The following is a 6508-nucleotide window of genomic DNA, read 5'->3' as shown; positions in this document are numbered from 1 at the left end:
TGTATGTATGAATTAAAGACCAAAGTCACTTATTTTCTATGTAATGATAGCTTTATTTTTGAAAATACCCCAAGGCTCTTTCAAAATATTCTCTTCCCCACTTTTAGTTTTCTCAGAGACTTGCAGAACTGGAGAGTCCATAGAATTTTAATTAGATATTAAACTATTCTCTTGAAATATATTATTTATTTCTCCACTTGCGAGTTCATCGTTAGAATTCTTCTGAAGATGCTAAGTGGGTGCATCTGCAGGTTAGACTTCATGACAAGTAAATTTTTCTCAAATCTGACACATTCTGAATCAAAAAATATTTTTCAGTCTGGGAAAGTGTGTTTGAAATGAGGAACTTGTCAGGTATCAGTTCATTTTGTAAAATTTTTATGTTCCTTTTGTGAAAGTCAAATGACAACTGCCTAAGTCTTAGCTAAATGTTGTCCAAGGTGTCACAGTTGGAAGGAAAGTCATACTGTCATTGGCGTTCATATCTACTTGTACAGATTTATGACATGGATTGTTAGGCAGAAGATTTTATCCAAGTGCTTTAAGAACTAGAATTTTAGAAACAAAAGTGTTTGACTCATTTATATTTTTTTCTGAATATAATGTCTATGAAGATAAAACTTGTTCACCCTTGCTTAATTAAACAAACTATGCTAAAGAAGTTGGACTATCCCATAATATGTTACATGATGCCATTAAAGAATGGAAATTTATGACAGTATTCATGTGTGATGAAATAAATCGGAGCATCTGTTGTAAGTAGAATGCTTTTGGCACTGGCTCAGGTGGATTTGCTAATTTTAGATGTTTTGCTTAATGGAACTTGAGAGAACATTTCATTTCACTTGTGAAAGTATCAACAATTTAACAAAAACAAAACAAACACAAAAAAAAAAAAGTGGGGTTAAAAATGGAAATATCTTTCCTGACTATCATGTGCTTTTTCTTGTGTATCATGTGGTCCATAGGGCCATTTCTCAAGCTACACTTTGATTTAATGATCTCACTTTAAAAAACGTTATTGGAATGAAATTGGCTGCAGTTTCCAGGGATCAGTTCAAAGCATAAATTTAAGGAAGAAGATAGGAAAAAAAAATACAATATTTTATTTAATGTGACTCACTAAGGCTTACTTCAATCACAGGGGAACTTTTAAATATCGATTATTTTAAAATGGCAAAAGTTGAATATAGTCAGGAAATAAATTTGTCTGACTTTAATATCAGTATTCTTTTCCAAGAAAATAAATAGTAACTTTCTAAAGTCATAGACCAATCTGTAACATTTCACTGCTTGTTAGTGGATCTAGAATTTGTTAGACAAATCCCCTCACATGTCCATTTTCTGATATTAGGAGTCTGACTGTCCTGATGCTGCTCCGTTCTGCAGAAGAAGTGACTTAAACTAGAAAATGTATACCTGGTACTAGAATTCTATGTTCTTGTTAGTAAGAAGCCAAAGTGCTAGATTTGAGAGAGAGAGAAAAAAAAAAAAAAAAAAAATGAAATGGATCTTTGGAATTTAAGCCACTGCCTATATTAAATTAACCTTGGGTTTTGGCTAGATTTTTTTGTTTGCACGATGAGGTTTCTTTTTGGACCATCTAGAAATGTTTTATTCAAAATATACCATATCCACCTTAAAATTAAATTCACATGCAGGGACAATGTGAAATAGTCATATGTTTTCATACATTTCAGCTCTAGCAAAAGGAAACCTGAAATCAGATATTGACTGACTTAGGTGTATGTTCAGTGGAAAATTCCTAAGAACAGAGAGTACTGATCCCAGTGTTAGAAACACACCCTGACAGATACAACGCTTTTGGACAGAGGAACAGCATGAGAGAGAATTTAGGAGGGAGTCAAGGCTTTTTTGAATGAAGTAGCTACCAAGTAAGAAGTGCAATGCTGTCAGAACTTCTGAATAGAGACATCTAATGAGGTAATGACTTTTATTTTTTGTCCCAAATGAAGTGCTCTGTGGAGTAAGTTGCATATGGACAGGAGCATGGACAAAAGACCAATTCTATTTATTTATTTTGAGGAGGAGTTGGGTGGGGGGACATAATCTACTGGAAGTCTTAGGATACAAAAAAAATAAATAAATTGAAAACTGAAATTGACAGCATGTAATGTGTCAGCTCCTGCTTAGTCTCTAAAAAGGATTTGTTTTTGACAAACTCCATGAGAACTTTTTAGTGAAATGTATGTTTTTCTGTATGTGAATTCTGTTCTTGTTGTCAACTTTTGGAAAATAAATATAGAAAGTTTAAAAAAAAAAAAAAAGATTTTGTTTTTAAAAAATGCTTGTTGCTGCATGCTGGATTGTTAGAAAATTATTCTATGTACTGGATACCTGATCAGATAACGAAGGCTAAAAACTAAAACGGCGTTCAAAATTTTGTCTCATTTATCTCCTCTTTGTCTGTAACCGCAAATGTAACTATTGCGTTTTTGTAATTCTCATTCCATCAAGGACCCGAGCTTTCCTAGCTGCAGTACAGAAATGTACAAAGTGAAAGAAAAAACAAAGGAGCATCTGTAGCACACAAGTAAAGCGGAAGCTGGACCACAGAACGAATAAGCAATATGACCAAATTCAAAAGCTGTCAGTGACAAAACTAGATGCTTTTACCTTTAATGTGCTTGTTCCTTCCTTCTGTAATGGTACGATTTCATCAAGTTTTACATCACGGGCCATATTGGGAAGTATTATCGTTGGACAAAACATTCCTGACTGTTTTTTTTCTTTTTCTCCATGAGAATGCAGGGATGGGGCTTTTTAAAACCTGGTTAAAAAACAGTACCACAGGATGTGAAACCACTTGCTCATAAATTATAATTGCTTCAAGCACTGGTTGAGAGAGATCATGTGTCATAAGATTGCCCAACATCTGGTCGAGAATTCTTACTAGCAGAGCATTTAGTCACATGCTTGACTTAAAATGCATACATACCTACCATTGCTAAATAGGTATTTAATTTCCTTTTTGAGACTTTACAGAAACATACTTGAATATACAGAAGTAAAAAAAATAAATCTGTGTGATGTATCAATACAGTTGGATGTTCCCAAACCCTTTGGGATATGGCTGCAGTGTGAAGGCTGAGTTTTAACAGCTTGTTCATTTCCGTGGATTTTACTTGTTACATTGAGGTTGTGGCTGTTTCTCCTTTATCAAGATAAGGGTACCTTAGAGAGGTATGTACCTGAGATTTAAATAGAAAATCCTATGAGGGTATCTTTCATCCTAAGAGGCTCAGTGCTTCTTAAATGCTGTTAATTTTCTCATTACTACTAAGCTTGGGGATAAGCAGCAGCTAAATGTAGAGTTGTAACAGCATTTCATCGTTTAAAAAATTCTATGGAAGCATGTCAGAGAGCAGCTTTCCTTTAAAACCATCCACAACACAATTAAATATTATGCTTTGAATATCAGATGAATTTAGAAGTTGTTATGGTGTTTCAGAAGGCGCCTGCTACTGAAATGGTGGTTCGGGACATTCCAAGTCAATTACAGGTCAGTCTGATAGGTGAGAGTGAGTTGACCTCAGCGGCTGTAGTGCAACAGAGCTATCTTGATTCGGAACCTTGCTAGCTAAGCAAGGGCATTTAAACAAGAAATAATGTTCTCTTAGAAAAACGAATGTGCTGCTTGCCATTCAGCAGTTAATTAAACATTATGTGCAACAGATGCTGTACAGCATCAGACCCCCACAACCTTTATACTGCTTGTTGCAGTGCCGGCGGATTGGTCTTTCACTGTACAGGTGTTACTCTACTGCAGAGTTTGCTTGTAATCTGAGCTGGCTGTGTTTGTCTTACGGGGATGAAATACCCACTGCCTATCTTGATTTGGCTTTGTGAACCTTCTTTGTGTGCAGCAATATAATTGGTCATTTCATGCTCTTTGGAGAGAGTTTTGCAAATCCCAGTTTAATAGTTCCTAGTTTACTCCATCTGTTGATACACTGCCAGTATTCAAGTCTCTGCAGTAAATCTTTGCGGGACTTAAAGTTCTTCCTCATCATCCACATAGGCTGAAATCTTAAACTGTATTCTGTTCTGTAAATCATTTATCTCTGTGCTTTTTAAAAAGTGGCCTACCTTTCCCCTTGAGGCCATTGGTCTTGAATGTATTTATTTTTTTGGCAGAGAGCCATGAATGAATCATAGCCTAGAGCAGTTTACAGTCTGAACTCCTCTCTATTGTTAATATAAAATACTTTATGCAGTTGTTACAACGTTTTGCTATGTAAAACTTTTAAGAGAAGAGATTGATTTCAGACATGCTAGTTGCTTTTGAAGTTCCCCAACAGTATGTGGAAATGATTTCTTATGGTCGTACAGCTGTAATCCACTAAAATAACTAGTGATTGTTGCATGGGAAGTTCGTACATGAGAATGGTACTGACTCTTTGTTGCAGTGAAGTGTGTTTGTTCTTCCACAAAAAATAGTCACATTAGCTTTTCATTCCATTTGTAACTTTCCTGTTTATACCTTCCTGCTCAATTTTCAAACTGCTTTGTTTTATTGTTTCTCTTGATTTAATTCACAAATCTTTTACTCAGTTGTTCAGACATCCCTTTTCTCTGGTTTGGCCATTCCACTGTGGATATTGTTTTATCTCCATCCCCTTTATTTCTATGTACCAGTACTTTAATGAAAGGTAACCAAGGATGTCTTGATTTTTAAAAGGATTCTTTGCAATGAAGAGCCTGGACCCAATCAAAGTACGAAGGATTTCCAAAGATGAGTTGGCACCGCTGGCCTAGCTGGCTCTGAGGTTGACAGTGCCAGTGAGGTATAACTCTGTCTCATGCTTCAGAAGGAATAAACTACACGACACAGGATAAATCGAAGTTTATCCGGTTACATAATCCAGAGATTTTGGTTTCTACTTCTGCTTACAGTCTTTAATCTTGATATTGAGTTCATTTATTAACTTGGCTGTAGTTGTAAGCAACCCATTTGACTAGCATTAAGAGGTTTGGCTGCTCCTAAAGTTAAGATCTGGGGAGTGCATAAAACTGGCTGTGCCACACAAGATAACTTCTTCCATCAACGCATGCAAGGTGTGTTCTTTATCACGTGCTTATATCCCCATTCCAAGTATTTGACTAGTGAGTTCCTCCAGGTGGCTGGCTGTATGACCCGTCAAATACCAGCTATACTGAATGCACCCGACTTTGTTTTAAGCGTGTAGACAGTGTTTCTCACCTGTGCTTCAGTGTGATTTCTCTCTAGCTTTGGTTCACCTTGTGTGTGAGTGAATGTGACTAGCAGATGGAGTGCAACAGCTGCAACCTTATCATAAACAAGGTGCCTCTAGGTAGCACGCAGTGAGCAGGTGTGACTCGTTTCTGTTACAGAGCTGGACTCTTACAGTATCCCACTGCTTTCATCAGAACAAACATCTCTGCCAGGCTGGGGAGATATGCCTGTGTAGTACTCCACACGGTATTCCGGTGTAGGGAACTGAGCTGTGAGGTCCATGTTTGTTTTGTTTTGTTTCAAGTGATTGAAGAGGTAATGCTAGAGCCCGTTCTGCCTTGGGAGACTTCAGAACAAACATAGCACTTGGTGAGTATCCAGTAGGGGGGGATCCAACCAGGGTTGTGACTCATGCCTTTTCCCAGCAATTAATTTAAAAATAGAATTGAAATATGCTTTGAAGGTCAGAATGTCAGGTCAGTGTGTGTGTCTGACGGTTTTTAATGGGTAAGGTGTTCACAGAGGACAAAACATTCTTCATTTCCAAGGTCGCTTCTGCTGGGCATATATTCTGAATGTGTAGACAATTAATTGCCTTTGTATTATGTACTGAAGGAGGGAGAGACATTACCTTTGTGTAGCTACTTTCTAGTATGTTTTTTGGTTTGAGTAAACAGCTGCTCTCCAAAATTTTATGAAAGCAGAGTGTTGAATGACCTTATTTACCTGTGTGCTTTAGATTTTCATCTAGAGACTGTTGTTAACTGATCCTGAACTTAATGGCTTCTTTAGGAAAGAGGCTCTAAGCATTTTACTCCTGCATGTTTTAACATCTTACTTAGACTTGATCTGTTTTTTAATGTCTAATTTCACAAGTTTTAGTATATGACCGTGAAGCTTCAGACTATACATTCTGAAATTATTCGTATGAAAACAGGTACTTATTACATCTTTAGGTTTAGTCTGAGAACTTAAGTGTCATCTTTACCTTCAGAATCCAGCATTCCACCAAAACCTTTTCATCGGTGGTGGATAACTATTTTGGCAACCAAGCATGTTCTGAGAAAATGAAGGTCATGCAGCTGCAAAGACCGATATTCTGATTTTGAAACTTTGTGTAAACGTAATGGTTTTAGAGGGTTCTTCCTGCTTTTAAACTCGAATAGAATTTGATTGTTAGCAGTTGCAATCATAAGGGATTGTCTTAAAATATATATAAATAAATAATTTGGATATAACACTATCTTCTGGTAGTTTCATGTACCTTTGCTGTATCATGAGCCCTTCTTT

Source organism: Aythya ferina, assembly GCF_964211825.1.
Source record: "Aythya ferina genome assembly, chromosome: 10".
Classification (NCBI taxonomy): Eukaryota; Metazoa; Chordata; class Aves; order Anseriformes; family Anatidae; genus Aythya; species Aythya ferina.
Note: the sequence above shows the minus strand (reverse complement) of the source record.